Genomic DNA, 17,977 nt, shown 5'->3' on the forward strand with positions numbered 1-17,977 from the left:
TGCGATGCGTTTGTTCGAACGTTTTATAGAGAATGCTCGAGGTTTTAGTGTAGCAATTTATTTATACTTTAACCGTAAATAAGTTTTATAAAATACTGTATCATACTTATTAGGGAGATGATGTTGAGGATAAAGGTGTTGTATAAAATTTCCCGAAACATTTGTTAAACGACAATTTAGAAATGTTGGTTAAAAATTGTTTTCTTTGAAAATATTTTGGACACAAAATTATCATTTTTTAAGATCCTTTAAAATCACGACCGCCTTGTATGATTTTTTACAATATATCATAATATAAATATAATATGGATGTGACGTAAACGCATTAAATTATACGCCTAATAATATATGGTGTTTTAAGATCAAACCCAAAAAAAAGCAAGCCAAAGGACAATTTTTTCATTTTTTTAAATTACACCATCGAGGTCAATAGCTTGTAGTCCACTTATAGGCCAAACGTTGCCTTGTTTCGAACTCTTAATTCAAATATTATTAACCTAAAGTAATACCGGCTGTAGTCAAAGGGGACTGTTCGGGGAGCGGGTGAGCGGGGACTTAATATACAGGTTATTGAATTAATTTTGCTTTGTTTTAATTTCCGTATTAATTATTTTGTTCGAAAATTTCACTTTTTTATTTTTGATCTATTTATTTTTCGATAATTCTATCAGCCTTATAATAAACAGAACTAATGGTCGTTTCATTTAGTGTGATGACGTCAGAGCCACTCTATAAATAAATAAATATATATTGGAAAACATCACATATATTACTCTGATCCCAATTTAAGTAGCTGAAGCACTTGTGTTATGGAAAATCAGAAGAAACGACGGTACCACATACACCCAGACCCAAGAAAACATAGAAAACTAATGAACTTTTTCTACATCGACTCAGCCGACCACGGAGGTCGTAACTCTATACATAGTTAGTGTCATTCAATATGGTGTAAGTATTCTAGCGGTACCCATACATACATGTGTTCATGTATTTAAAACTTATGGTGGAGTAAATATACACTCGTACAAACACACACACGTGAACCCTGAAAACATAATGCTCTCATTTTGGAGAGTGTTTAAATCGTGTCCGTATTAATCGTATCTGATCATGAAAGTGTTTCGAGAGGCCACGATAAGAAAATTGTGTTAAGAACGACAGCTCAGCTGGTAAGGAGGGGAGAGTTAATAGAATTTTTCTTCCATTACTCAACTCCTTGATTTCATATTGCGATGATACTCATAATATATTTTAATAAATATATACGGAGTGTAACAGCCTTTAAACGTAGGTTGTGTTAATGCCTTTCGAGATCTTATTCCGTCATACTTCAATGCTGGTTAGTAGATACATATGTGGCGGAGTCCCAACGAGATACATAAGATTAATTATCGAACAAATTATATACATGGCAATTCAGTAGACGTGTTTGCCTGGGTTAAAAACCGAAATTATCGGCTAAGTTCCACCCGTTCTAGTCATTGGTTCATCTCAGCTCGGCTTAATAATCAAGTAACACTTTGATAAAATACATTATAAATAAAATTCAAACGCATAAAAATTTGATCACGTATTTTTTCTCCCTTAGGGTTGCCACCCTTCGAATTTAAAAGGAATCAAACGGGAAGTATACCTTCCGTAAAAAATACCATCTCGGTTAATAAATGACAGAGTTCTAATGTACCGAATAAAATAAAAATACAATTAAATTGATCCTTTCTCTCACTCTTTTTTTAAAGTTGGTTAATAAAACAGAGCTCTGATGATAATGGCGATCGATTCTAAGACACGTTTAAGAAATGTTCTATCGTAATATAAATATTTTATATATAAATATTGGACAACATCACATACATTACTCTGATCCCAATTTAAGTAGCTAAAGCACTTGTGTTATGGAAAATCAGAAGTAACGACGGTACCACATACACCCAGACCCAAGACAAATATAGAAAAGTAATGAACTTTTTCTACATCGACTCGGCCGGGAATCGAACCCGGGACCTCGGAGTGGCGTACCCATGAAAACCGGTGTACACACTACTCGACCACGGAGGTCGTCAAAATATATATATGTACACTTCACGAAAACTTGAAGTTAAAACTTGATGTCGTGTAATAAGAATCTCGTGCGTGCTTAGCAAGAACAAAATTAGTTTTCTTAGAAACTATAAGGAAATATCAAAGTCAAAGGTCACACTAGTATATAAGATTTATGATAAGAGATTTATGTAGTTTCACAGATTAATTTTAAAATAACACTAATTATTCTAAATCATTGTTAAATTTTAAAGGCCTTAAGTGAAAATAAGCAACTGGACAAAATATGAATAAATTTTTATCATCATCACATAGTATAAAACAAAGTCGCTTACCGCTGTCTGTCCCTATGTATGCTTAGATATTTAAAATTACACAACGGATTTTGATGCGTTTTTTTTTTATAGATAGATTGATTCAAGAGGAAGGTTTATATATATAATACATACACAATATAGTAGAGAAACACTGATAATTTTAGAGGTTTCTAAATTGATGTCGTAAATAAAACATTTATTGCGCTCACATTGCAAACGCTTGCTGAACCCTACGAGATAGTTCTAAATAATGTACTACAGTATTGTTCTCCTTAAAAAGGCTTATTTTCGAAACGATTTTATGCAATACAGCATTAATCCTTATCCAATTAAATGTCTTAAATACATTGTGCATTGAATATAAATCAATATAGAGCCCTTTACAGCATGTAATTTAAAATTACAATATATTTTCGAAGATATTGCAGATTTAAAATGAAGGGACATAGCGGTTTGTATCTTCTAATGACAAAAAAGCTAAATGACGTTGTATATAAAGACATTCTGTAGTATATTTAGTATCTGCATTGCACCCGAGCGAAGCCGGGGCGGGTCGCTAGTTGAAATATAAATAGTATTAGTTAGTCAATAATGGTTAATGCCCCACCGCTGGGCTTCATCTGTTAAATATAACATATTGTCAAGCTATTTTATCAAATAAATAAGTTATTAATACTTGTTATATACCGATATTCTCTCATAAACCAAGAGTATAAGGTGTTACCTTTTGGCTTTTTTTGCAAAATTTCCAACCAGAGGGCTGGTTCGTTTTGTGCCCAGTGGATCGGATTGCGATTCAACGGGGAAATGCTGCTACCATCCTTGCCACCATTAAACGCGGTTAAAATTTATACAGTAATTATTTTTTGTATATAGTTAAGTTCATATAAATCTACTTGGTGGTAGGGCTTTGTTCAAGCACCTTTGAGTAGGTACCACACACTCATCCGATATTCTACTTCCAAACAGTACTCAGTATTGTTGTTTTCCGGTTTGAAGGATGAGTGAGCCAGTGTAACTACAGGCACTTAACATATTAGTTCCCACGGTTGGTGGCGCATTGGTGATGTAAGGAATGGTTAATATTTTTTACAGCGCCCATCTTACACTTACCATCCGATGGTCGAGATGCTTGTCCGCCAACCTACATCATAAAATAAAAAAATATATAAACAAATAAATATTCATATAATGATAAATTCGTTAGGAACACTACGGTTTAAGTTATTACGTAAATTATTTACTAACATAACACAGCAGAAACTTGCATAGTTAAATGGCGAGATTAGTTTTAATTGCTTAATTAGCCTCGAATAGAATAATTAAACTTAACATGAATCTAGATCTAGATTAAATAATTACCTAGATCTAGATTAAACCACAGAATATAGTAAGTTTAACGCTAACACGTTTTACGAAAAGTTAGAAGTTATCCTAATTATTTGAACGGTTGCCAAGGAAGTTGATTTCGTACAATAAATTAAATCAACTGCTGCACACAAATCTTCCTTGTTTACGCCTTAGTGTAACATTCCGTTGTATTTTTTTTATTTATAAGCAGTAATTTTTATAATAATAGATGTTTGTTTAAATATATACTATGATCAATATACAGCCATTCCGAGTCAATAAATATGTCGTCTGGAATCTACGACTTTAAATAAAAACACGTATTTGGTATATTGCATATGAATGTAATATATCGTGCCTTTATAAAAAATATACATATATTCTGTTACATTAACAGCCTGTAAATTTCCCATTGCTGGGCTAAGGCCTCCTCTCCCTCTGAGAAGAACGTTTGGAGCATATTCAATCACGCTGCTCGATGCGGGTTGGTGGAATACACATGTGGCTGAATTTCGTTGAAATTAGACACATGCAGGTTTCCTCACGATGTTTTCCTTCACCGCCGAGCTCAAGATGAATTATAAACACAAATTAAGCACATTAAATTTCACTGGTGCTTGCCTGGGTTTCCGCAATCACCGGTTAAGATGCACGCGTTCTAACGACTGGGCCATCTCGCGTCAAAAAAAATGTAATCTTAGTTATACAAAATTGCAGACACACTAAAATAAAAAATACAAACTAAATTGGTCTGTTACGCTTTATGGGCAAACCACTAAACAGATTTTGATGAAACTCGTTACAAAAAAAGCTTGAACTCCAAGGAAGAATATAGGCTATATATACCTAATATCTGTTGTGAAACCATAGGCATATACATAGAGTGCGTTTTACATACATTAAAATGTATGACGTATCTTAAGCTACGTACAGTGTGTTTTAATTATATTGTTTTAGTAAAGATGGAGGGACCGCTTGACACTATTCACATTGTATCTAAACATGTATGAACTTATATTATTTTCCTATATATTGAAACGTTTTATATAATGTTGTTGCTCTACAAACAAGTTGAGCAAACTGGTCAAAAGGCTGTTGATAAACCTTTCGCGTATCGCCTTCGCTTGCAAGCAATCTGCTCCACTTGTTTGATTAGCATAAGAAGGAGTCCCCGTTGGGTCCCTGTTTGTAATGTCACGATTATAGGTTGGATTATAAGGGTGTTACGGCAATTGAACGAAATAAATGTATTTTTTTTTTTAAAGAAATTGGCAGGCTGGTAAATTTGTCACTTTATGGTAAGTGGGCAGCATCGCTTATAGATATTGGTGCTGTAAAAAATTTTAGCAATTTCTTCCAACCCTAATGCGAAACTAGCCTTGGAAACAGAGATATATGTCCCTATTCTCTGTTATTACACTAACTCACTTCAAACAGGAGCACAATAATACTAAGTATTGCTGCTTGGCGGTAGAATATATGATCTAGACGGTCTTGCACAGTCTACCATCAAATCATGTACTACTTTTGCTTTTTACGTAAAAACTATCAAACTCTAATAAAAAATATATATTTTGAATTTCGAATTTCGAACAGCTATTACGTTGTTACATGAACACGTCTTTAGGGCTCTACGCAGTAAGTAATTAGGTCGCAAAAAAGGGAATTGAAAAAGTGATAAATGGATGTTTAAAAGTTGTGTGCACAGATTAGTGACTTTTGATTGATGGATTTGTGATGGCTGACAGCCAGCGCATGTTAAGCGGTATTACATTCTCGCAACGCTTAACATTTTAGCGAGAGTGTATACAGGGGTACTTTACATTTTTAATACATATATTTTACTTTTACTGTCTCTGTCTTATCGACCTCATTTATCTATATTAATAATTTTGTGCAGGTCTGCGATAGACCCGATCGAAATCTATCCGCAATTAGGGTTGCCAGGCGTCCGGATAAAGTCGGACATAGTTAGGCTTTTTGATTGCGTGTCCGCGATTATAGATCGAAGATAGAAAAAACATGATTTTTAGTCGACAACATATATCCCCAAAATTCGTATAATTGAAATATTTCGATATTAAATCCATGAAATTCAATGACGTGACAATTCACCGGGCGGCCATATTTGACGTTTACGGGTGCGTTCAGTGAGCTGTGAAGAATGATTATTGTTAGTTTTCACGACCTAAATAGAAAATATAGATGTTTGTTTGTCACAACGTTTATAAAAAGTAAATGATAAACCGTATTTCTTAAGTTTTATTTATTTCACCTGAGCGAAGCCGGGTTTTCATTTAGTGTAATTAATAAAAATTTAAAGGGGGGACTTCCTTTATATATATATTTTTTTCAAATTTGATATGCAGTAAATTCATGTTCAAATTGAATTTTAAACACACTACCTCGGTAAATAAAGTGCCCACAACTGACAGCTACCGGTGAAAGAAACTTAGCGTGTTTTTTGGTAAATAATGTTATAATAATTTTCAAATTTTCAGTAACATCGGCCGAGCACTTTATTTCCAAAGTGTGCTGTCATTCATAATTTTACCGATCATATTATATCCTTCTTTAATTTCAAATATATAGGCAGACTGCCATTGAAGCCAATTGATGGTTTACACACAATGGCACAGTAAGGATTATTAACCACCCTGTATATCCCCAACTTTAGAAACTAATGCGTTATGTCACATGTTTGTGTGTGAGAACCCGTGATGTCCCGAAGGGACCGAATGAGTACTGCTGGTTTTTAGTGGAGTGGATTCCGCTGTGGTGGGTGTTCTAGGCACCAGCAAGTCCCACTTACCCCCCGCTTTATGTGGGGGCAACGCGTAAGAGCATCATTCCAGCGAGACCAGAAAAAAATATTATACCGTTAGTTACACACAAAAATACAAAATTTTGCTGTTTGATAGAATACGCATCGAGTATTTTCTCAGGTGGGCTTACACAAAGCCCTATAAACTAGTAATTATATTACACTAACACTACTACTGAAGATACATTATTAGTACAGGTCCATATCATTACTCTTACTTTAAAAAAATAGGACATTCATACTAACTTCCAATTTCCATTTTTCCTCAGGGTTGGAATTTCGTAAAATCCGGATCTGGATGTCAAATTTCAAGTCTGTAGATGTTTTAATTTCTAAGACTTCGTGATTAATCAATGAGTGGAATTTCGCTTTTATATAATAAATATAGATTTATTTTTCATTTAGCTTCAGAGACAGTTTGTCAGTTTTTTGATATCCTGTCGTGTGATCGTATACATTGATCTGAAAAAGAGTTACTGACTCTAGTCGAGTTTGTGTGTGCAGAATTTGAATTGTGACCTCAATCTATGAACTGTTCCGAGGTGCGTATTTTATTTAAAGCATGGAGCTTCGTCTCTCCCATGAATAGAACACTTGTGACGTAATCACTTCCGTCACATTTACTGAGTTCCATACATTATTTTTTTAAATATTTGACTATAATTGTAACTGTACGCAAAAAAAAATATATTTTTTTTTAATTTTTAACCCGATTACTTTGTGGCCTATAAAACATTAAGTTAAATTTCAATACATACTCGTAATTATTATCCGTATTTCAATTGATATATTTAACTTTTTTTTAAAGGACGCACGGCAACTTGTCGGTTTTATGGTAAGTGGTCACCAAATAATTATACCCGTGGTGATTATTGTGGTGTGTACTCCAGTTTTCATGGGTACGCCACTCCGAAATCCCGGGTTCGATTCCCGGCCGAGTCGATGTAGAAAAAGTTCATTAGTTTTCTACGTTGTCTTGGGTCTGACTGTATGTGGTACCATCGTTACTTCTGATTTTCCATAACTCAAGTGCTTTAGCTACTTACATTGGGATCAGAGTGATGTATGTGATGTTGATTTATTTATTTATACTATGACCACGTACCTTCTTTTCTTTACAAAATAATAAAATTCAATACAGGTTTATGTTTCACTTAACAGAACGAATAAATAAATAATTATGTTAAAATATACGAAGAACAAAGCGGCCATCTTGTTTAAATATTAAAAAGGTAACGTTGAGAGGTTTTTACCTGCTGTCATGATTTGCAAACATAGTTGAGACAAAGAGAGCGCCCTTAGAGAGCTGAATATACGACCAAAGGTTAACGACACGAAGATTTGTTTCTTTATTATAAAATAAAGTTTAGATAGTTTAAAAATATTCAAATTTAGAATGTGTTCTTTTTTTATAGACGTGAACTAATTGACATTTGCAATTAGTTTTTTTTTTCTTTAAGAATATGTTTTAGGAATAGGTTCTGATATTTTTATATCGATTAATAAAATGTTTATCAGTTTATTCCTTTTAGATCTTAAATAAGATAATGTTGAGTGTGTCCATAATTATCTGCGTTCTTTTACTTATTTTTTAAATTTGATTATTATAACCTATTACTAATATATTTAGTTATAATAATTATCTGTATTTTTGCAAAACAATAATAAAAAAATAATGTTTGTCACGTCAATCAGAGTTTCTATCCGTTCAAATATCAATATAAATAAGACTTATACCAGAAAATGCAGCGCGTTTTGGAAAAAACTTTTGTATATAATATAATTGTTGACGATTGGTTATTAAATTGAATTTGAATTATAAAAACAAAATGAATATTCAATATTTCGATGAGCTCACTTGAATCAAAGCGACAAAATTATTTATATGACACGAATAATATCTTCCCATTTTTATTTATTTAAACTAAGCTCACTAAATTCATATCAGCCCGCTTATAACATTAAAGTATGAAAATATTTATTATTTTTTAATAAATTATTTAATGACCGGTTGGAGAAGCGCCAATTACTGGAGACCTACTTCCAGGTTTTGGTTTTGAATTATTTTTTTCGTGTTACGTACGCAGACGCGGTTTATTTGCGTAAAACGGATTCCCAGAATTTGATAAAAATACAGTGTTTTTGTATTTAAAATTCCTTTGACATCCTCCAGGACCAATCAGTGATTGGTCGATGCGCAGAATACATAATTTCATCCAATACAAACAAGTTTTTCCACAATGTTTTTACCGCCAAGCGTATAAATATTACAAACACAAATTAAGTTGAAACGAAAAAACGAGATGTGGGACTCCTGGGTGAAACGAAGTTTGCTTTAATCGTAGTGTGTATTGAGTAACTGACACAATGAAATTAACAATGTGTGAGACTTTAATTAAACGTCAAGAAATGTTATTGTCATTAAAAAATTGCGTGTGAATTAAAACAATACCAAAAGTATGTTTCAATTAAGAGAAAGAGAGGGAAAGGTCACCTGGGCATATCGATTTCAGGTCACTGTACTGTAAGCTACTTAAAAGAATTTCGTACCAAAAATAGTAGTACTTGGTTTTGAACCCACAAGCTTGGTTTGCATGACGATTTCATGTACTATCATGCCCTATATACTCGGATCTCACTTGTGCGAACTTGTCGCATATACTAGATACTGTACGAGGTTTTGTTTTGATTTAATTTCGTTGTAAACTGACGTCTGTTCGCACGTTTTACATTTGGTTTTTTTTATACAGCCATAGTAGCTCTCTCTACCTGGCCAGTAAGTTTATTCAGATTTTTCTAAAATTAATCATTTGTTAAATCGTAACAATGTAGTAAATCGCAATCAAGAGTCCTCTTTAATTTTCTACACATCTACGGCTGGAGCTCTTCAAAATAACACCATCGACGATCTTCTACGTGTTGCTATCATCCCCTAATCACGAGGACAAAAATCGGCTTAAGCTATTAATATATAAGATTGTATATTTATTTTAAAAACAAAACTATGCATTTTATTTATTTATGAATGAGTTAGGGTGCTTTAAACAAAACCTGTCTGAAAAATATCAGGTGGCATGAACGAAAAAAGTTCATAAATTAAAGTTTTATTTTTTTAGTTTCTATTTACTTTTACAAAAAAGTTATTGCAGTTCCTCAACTCCATATACAATATGGTTTTTATTTTAAGCTCTAGTGTGGAACTTTTAAGGTTTATAATGCAATAATGACCCAAAATATAGTTACAGAGTTTCGAGTAAAATGTTTTAAGTGCAATTGTTGGAAGGGCTCAAATTAAACGGTGCTGAATATTCTATAGAGAGCGTAGCGTATTTTTTTAATAAGAAAAATCTTAAATATATTTATCTTAGTTTAATTTTATACGAATAAAAAAAACAATAATGGATTTTAGTTTATGGTATTCTTTTTTTATTGACATGATTTGTTTTTTGTCACGAGTTCTATTTAGTATTTGCGAGATATATTATTTCTACGTACAGACAAAGCTACGCTCGGTTCTTATTATAAATAAAATTATTTTTATATATTTTTTCGTGGTATTTTTTAAGAAAGACGTATGTCTATAGATAAACTTAACAAAAATAACCGGCCAAGTGCGAGTAGGACTCACGCACGAAATGTTCCGTACCATTATGTATAAAAACGGCAAAAAAAAAATCATGTCTGTTGTCTGGGAGACCCTTAAATATTTATTTTATTTAGTTTTTTAGTATTTGTTGGTATAGCGGCAACAGTAGTATACATCATCTGTGAAAATTTCTAATGTCTAACTAGATATAGCCTGGTGACAGACGGGCGGACAGCGGAGTCTCCGTAATAGGGTCCGTTTCACTGTTTGGGTAATGAACCCTCAAAATTGAGGCAAATCACTAGGGCCGTTTCCAAGATTAATGTTTACAATATATGTATACACAAGAATTGATCATATATAAGATCATAGCTGAGTTTTCATATCATCAGAATCAAGAATAGCTTAAGCGCCGAAATGGTTCTTTTGGAAAATAAGATGTACACAACATGAAACAAAGCTGAATATTAATACGATGATTTACTTGGCGATAGGGCTTTGTGGTAACTCGTCTGTGGAGGTACCACCCACTCATCAGATATCCTGTCACCAAAGAGTATTGTTAGAGTAGAGTATTGTTCGAGCACAAGGGACATAAAACTTAGTTCCTAAGGTTGGTGATACCAATGTGTGGGTTACTTATCAGGTGGCCCACTGGCCCGTGCACCTACCATTAAATTCCTCGTTTACCTAGCTTAAGTTTTTCTTTCTTTTTACTGACTATCTATAAATAAAAAACACTGAACATAGTAAACACTGAAGTCGCTTCCCGCCTTCTGTAGGTTAGATCTTCTAAACAACGCAAAGGATTTTATTGCGGCTTTCATCAATATAGTGATACAAGAGAAAGGTACATGTATTATAGATGTATATTATAGTAGAGAAAAGGTGAGAGTTTCAACATTACCCGGAAAAAACTTTAATTTTTCTTCTTATGTTTTTAAATTTGAAAGTTGCGTATATGTGGAGCCAAGATGGCCCAGTGGTTAGAACGCGTGCATCTCAACCGATGATTTCGGGTTCAAGCCCAGGCAAGCACCACTGAATTTTCATGTGCTTAATTTGTCTTTATAATTCATCTCGTGCTCGGCGGTGAAGGAAAACATCGTGAGGAAACCTGCATGTGTCTAATTTCAACGAAATTATGCCACATGTGTATTCCACCATTGCATTGGAGCAGCGTGGTTGAATATGCTCTAAAGTTTCTCCTCAAAGGGAGAAGAGGCCTTAGCCCAGCAGTGGGAAATTTACAGGCTGCTAATAATGTATGTAAAATGTGTATGTTTGTGTGAGTAAACCCTTATTTTACTCGAGTGAAGCCGGATGTAACTAATATATTTATAGTTTATCTCGTTCGCAACAGTAATGGTAAGGGATTGTTAATCAACCTAAATGTAACGGACCTTCTGTTATATTATATGCGAGTATATATCCATCAACCTCCTTAAGAGGAACAACCCTCTGCCCAATTGTGTCCAAGGTCCATTACTAAGGTCTCACATTACTGATTTAATTATCCCTCATACCTAATACAGGCATTAGGTGTTCAATATCAAATAACATATAATTTTAGTTAAGTGAGAAATTGCTATAGTAAAATTCAATAGCAGAAAGTGTTATTTTAAAAAAAACCTGGCAAGTACGAGTCGAAATAGGGCACTGAGGATTCCGTACTAATAGTGAGATAGACGGTGTTCGGTTTGTTTTTTCATACTTGCCTACAATTTCACGATTCAAGGGGCAGCGGGCTGTACCCTATAGGTTTTGATTTCCTTTACGAATGTATGGGAAATGCAACATAATAGTCCATATATTTTGACGACCTCCGTGGTCGAGTAGTGTGTACACCGGTTTTCATGGGTACGCCACTTCGAGGTTCCGGGTTCGATTCCCGGCCGAGTCGATGTAGAAAAAGTTCATTACTTTTCTATATTGTCTTGGGTCTGGGTGTATGTGGTACCGTCGTTACTTCTGATTTTCCATAACACAAGTGCTTTAGCTACTTAAATTGGGATCAGAGTAATGTATGTGATGTTGTCCAATATTTATTTATTTATTTATATCTTTGTATTGCGTACACTAAGAGATTTGTATTTTTCCCAGCTTAGTATTTCGTATTAATTTCAACTTAATTTCCCGAGAAATAGGGTCTTGACGAACAGAAAGACACACAGGTGGACAGATAGACAAAAAAGTGATCTTGTAAAGGTTTCGTTTCGCCCTTAGAGGAACGGAACCCTCAAAATAGTTATTTTTAGATATTTTTTTGTGCATAGTATAGTATAATGTTTGTAGTGCATAGTATACTATGCACTACAAACAGTTCTTTATTAATATATTTTTATAACAATACTATTCCATTAAATAACTTATAAAACAAACTTAACCATCATTACATAGTATAAAATAAAGTCGCTTACCGCTGTCTGTAACTACGTAGGCTTTGATCTTTAAAATTACACAACCGATTTTGATGCGATTTTTTTAATAGATAGATTGATTCAAGAGAAAGGAAAAATTATTATATGTATAATACTTGCACAATATAGTAGAGAAACACTGATTATTTTAAAGGTTTCTAAAGTGATGTCGTAAATAAAAATATTTTATGCGCATACGCTGGCTGAACCCTACGAGATAGATCAAAATAATGTACTACAGTATTGTACACCTTAAAAGGGTCTTCAAAAAAAGTTCGCGATGGTATATGTCTGTCTCTTAGGGATAACCCACAATAACCATTTACATTTTTTACGAGAAAATAGTCTTATTCTTGAAGCAGTTTTAAGAAATACAGCATTAATCTTTATCCAATTAAGTACCATAATAGCATGTAAATTAAATGAATATTTTCGAAAATATTACAGATTTAAAACGCAAGGACATAGCGGTTTGTATTGTCTAATGACTGAAAAACTGTGAACGTTGTAAGACATTCTATAGTATATTTATTATCAGCATTGCACCCCTGCAAAGCCGGGGCGGGTGACTAGTTTATAATAAATACCACAGACCATTTCAGATCCAAACCAAAGATGACAATTCAAGGTCATAATTGTATACATATATGTTAACACGCAGTATAGATATGCAGCAAGATTATATATTGAATCGAGTTTATGTGTAACTTACCGGAGGCGCTTTTGTGCAGATGATCAGCCCTATTATCTAAAATCAAGGATGAACATGAATCATGACGCGTTAAATAGGAGTATATAATTTTTTTTTATCGTATTTGTGATGTTCTAATGTGAAACGTTTCGAAGGCACAAATTAAATGTAAGTATTTAGGTGCGTTGAAATTTATATGGTGTATTATTATTTACTTGGTGGTAGGGTTGTCTGCACTGTTAAAAGATAAATATGTTTAAAATATAGAAATAAAATGACGTAACTCCCGAAACAAATACATAAATGTATTTAAATCGCCACGAGAGATGGTTCGTTTTTTGGCCAGAGGATCGGAATTGCGATTCAACGGGGAAATGCTACTAGCATTCTTGCCTCCATTCGACGCGGTCATGATTTATAAACTATTTTTAATTCATATTTGTATATATTTAAGGACTTAATTTCATTGTTAAATAGGTATATGTAGATTATCTTATCCATAACAATGAAATATATCATAAAAATATAAATTAAAAATATCAAATTTGTTCAATCAATATAGATAAGTATCAGCTAGATTCCCCTTCTGGAGTGGATCCTCTTAAGGAGTAATTTATAGCTTACCTCACCAATACTAATACTAAAATAATTTGTTAATAATAATATTCATCATAATAAATCACAAAATAAGGTTGTTTGCTACGTTTTCTCCTCTTTACACTGACGCATACACAGAAACAGCCATAGGATACATAATACACCCCCCCTCGACCAAACCTACGCCCCATCCGCATATTAAGACTTCACTGAAATAACATACATTTGATTTTGTCGATGTGAACTTTAATAATACTCTGAAAAGTGTGAACCCTGTACCGTAAGTTCGTATTTCGAAATATCAAATAAAAATGTTTCCTCTAGAGGTGTTATATCGAATGACATAAAGGAGGAACTCCATTTTTTTCATCCCCTATATTTTATATTATCGTTCAGATAAATGATGTTTTCTTCCTAAGATTGAATATGTACATTTTCGTAGCATTTTTCGATATATGGATTTTCCTGATAAGCGGATATTTATTCGATGACTTAGTGGCCTCAAGCACCAGCCTATTTTATTATTTATATATTTTTGTTTATAGCATAAGTAGGTAGGTGAGCAAATGATGGTGATCACCACCATCTAGACATTGGCGATGAAATAAATATTAACCATTCCTTACATCGCCAATACGCCACCGACCTTAGGAACTGTAACATCTCAGTTGTCAGTCTGTTGTGCCTAAAGTTACACTGACTGACTCACTTCGAAATGGAACACATCATAGAGTATACCTGCTTCGTGGTAGAATATATGATGAGTGGATGGTACCTACCCAGGCTATCACAGAGCCCAACCACCAAGTGTGGGTACGAGTTTGAAAGTCCATTCTTAATGAAATCAACATTTGTATGACGCAGAACGAAAGTAAAGAGTTCTTCATAAATGTTTTTCCAAAAAACTACACAAGTACATAGTAATTGATATAATTTAATCAAAAAATTAATACTTAATTGCCACCTCTTAAATAATATCGATAAAGACAAATAGCTAATACATAGGGTATTAATGGTTTTCTGAGTTTTCAGGGCATGAGTTTTCCACAACTCATTACATTAGGCAACTTTTAAAGTTTTTCTTTTAAAGTGATAATAAAAAAATAAAGCATTTATGAGTAACGTCTTTACTTAAATTTAAACGCTGTTTAGATCGGGTGTTTATAGCAATGCTGTGTCTTCGAATATAATATAAATGATGACAGAAAAACAGAATATAGTGCTTAACTAAACTACTATTTTAATTAAGGCTGTAAGACACGTCGATTGAATGAATTCATATAAATGGGACCTTGACCGATTTACGGGAATGGTGGCCAATTCCAAGGACGAGCCAGATGACAGAGCACAAGTGTTTGTGAACACAGGTGGTTTCTATTCCTGCACTCTAATAATCAGGGAAGGATCGACACGATCGGAAAGAGATCAAGTGTTTTTACTTATTTGTCATTGACTTGACTTGGTGGTAGGGCTTTGGCAAGCCCGCCTGGGTAGGTATCACCCACTCGTCTAATATTCTACAAACAGCAGTACTCAGTATTGTTGTGTTGCGGTTTGAATGTTGTAAAAGCCACGTGTAATTACACTCACAAAGGATATAATATCTTAGTTCCCAAGGTTGGTGGCGCATTGGCGAAGTAAGGAATGATTAATTTTTCTTACAGCGCCATTGTTTATGGATGGTGGTGACCACTTATCATCAGGTGGCCCGTTTGCTCGTCCGCTAATCTACACCATAAAAAAAAGTTTTACATTCTTTTGAAGTAGGACTTCGACCTTCTTTATAATTCATTGAAAATTTTAAGAAAAAAGTTAGGTTAAATATCTACTATATAAATGATGACCAAGGGAAATGTGAAGTTAATGGCGCCTTGGAGTATTAAGTGCAAAAACATTTCTAAAACATAAAACCCCGTTTTATTACCTCCACTTTTCCATTGGTAGGGAGGCTAGCTCCTTTTTTCGCCCAGATAATCTACATTTTAATTCAACGGAGTAATATTGTTAGAATTCTTTCGACCATATCACGCGGTCATGATGTTATCATTTATTTTTGTATGAAATCGTGGGCGGGCTGGAAAATGGGACACCAGATGGTAAGTGGTCACCGTTGTCCGGAGACAATATCGCCACATGAAATCGTACATAACCAAAGTGCCACCAAACTTGGAAAAAATATATGACGTCCTCGTGTCTGAAGTAACACTGGCTTATTATTTTTTCATTTTTATACTGTTGTATACTTAGTCAAACCTTACCGAAATAATATTCTGATATCGAAATGATTTAATCAAGCTTTTGCAGAATAACATTCTAGAATGTTTCAACAATAAAATAGCTTACAATTGGAATTCTATAAATCAAAGTCAGAAATTTCTAAATTTAACTGAAAATATGTAATATTCGAAATATTTGAGTCAAATATTAGTTGTCGAAGAGCTATTGGTTTTGTTCGTTGATTCAAAATGCGAGTGTTGTCTAATTTTATAGCTGAATCTTTAACTAGAATGACTAACAGAAAAAAAAAATTCTTATAAATTATATTCTTCGAATAAATGAAACTTTTATTTATATCATTTTGGATAAGTTACACCCAACAAGTGAATTTTCGCATAAACATTTTATTAGTCGTGACAATGTGCATCTGAGTAATACTCGCACTGCACTGCTGCGACAAAAATCTACAAAGTTTAAAGACATCCGAACCAAAGCACGTTTCAGAATACAACTAGTGCAATCTAGATATCATAAAGAAAGATTTAAAAAACATGATTAACAATGTGACTGATCTGAAACCAATAAAGCAAACTTTCTCTTTTTGCTGTTTTACTACATGGATTAAATAAAATCCTCTTCTTAAGACGATATTAGAAAAAGAAATTATTTCTATACATAATCTATATAGCTTCAAAATATTCATATTCAATTCTTAACCTGAAGCTGTTCATGTAATTACCAATATTAGAATAAGGATTACATTTAATACAAAAGTTTAGTTAATCAACTACTTTTTCTAAAACGAATCAAATCACAGACATGGTGTCTTTGGTTGATCTGTTCTATTGTTCTAAAGAATGAATCACGCGGAATAAAATCATCCATAATAAATCATCTTCGTCGACACATTCGCACCCATTTCTTTGACACCCTTCAACTAAATGAAGGGCGAAATTAAACAGACCGTTTCTTTACACTTATCACTGTGCATTCAATTAGGATGAATTATGGAATGAATGATTTATTATCAAAAGGCAGAATTGGATGAATTAAAAAATATTACGAAACTACACGCATTTTTGGATACATTCCTGAAATTAAGAATCAAATCTATAATTGAACTTAAACTTTTGCAGTACACATAAATGTCCTGAATCTATGTCAGAACATTTTGCTGTAAGCAAATATTTGAACCAAACAACAAAGTTTTTGCACAAATATGTGACAAAACTCTACCCTTGTCGTAATCAACGTACTCTTTACAGAGTACTTTGATTACGACAAAAGGCAAAGATTTAAATTAGCGGAAATTAGCGAAAGTCTACGCACAATTGTTTGGGCAAATAGCTGGCACCGGCTAATATTAACTGGAACATGGTGAAATTTGTCAAAGCAAGGTCAAACGTGACGAGAAAATGGAATGATCTGAGAACGTAAGATAATGAGTTTGTTTGTGCAAAACTTTGAATTTAATGTTGGAGTTTTGAGAATTTTCATTCATTCGTCATGATATTTAGACTATTTGTTTGAAATTATTAAAACAAAGGCGAAGTCTTATGCATTTGTAATTTATAAAAGACTATAAAACTGCAGAACTTGTCCAAGATTCATAAACCAGGTTAGGGTTTTCCAATATCAAGAAGTTCTCAGTCCGGAGTTTGAAAGTTTTTACTTTGATTTACACTTCAAAGCCACGGAAAGCAGATAGTTTTGCCTGAACTCTCGAGACAATAGATGCACCTTTGTAGGCATACCTGCACACATTATGAGCACTATGGTAACCCTGCGATCTTACCCAAAATACTCATTCACAACGAATGAGTAATGAGGAAAATGCTTGTCCGATATTAGAAGGATAAAAGATATAATTAGCAATTTATTCTTTACTTTCACAGGTATATTACATCCTGCGACATCGATCGTATTTTGGGGTTG

At 33.4% G+C, this 17,977-nt stretch overlaps 1 protein-coding gene across 1 annotated transcript in view; it reads left to right on the forward strand.

Annotated features, from left to right (window-relative positions):
- LOC125073912 (sex peptide receptor) overlaps positions 1-17,977 on the forward strand; it is a 309,093-nt gene that overhangs the window by 147,622 nt on the left and 143,494 nt on the right. Inside the window, exon 4 of the mRNA XM_047685016.1 lies at positions 9,197-9,201. The gene's annotated coding sequence lies outside the window, so the exon portion shown is untranslated. The remainder of the gene's footprint in view (positions 1-9,196; positions 9,202-17,977) is intronic.

Source organism: Vanessa atalanta, chromosome 26 (assembly GCF_905147765.1).
Source record: "Vanessa atalanta chromosome 26, ilVanAtal1.2, whole genome shotgun sequence".
Lineage (NCBI taxonomy): Eukaryota > Metazoa > Arthropoda > Insecta > Lepidoptera > Nymphalidae > Vanessa > Vanessa atalanta.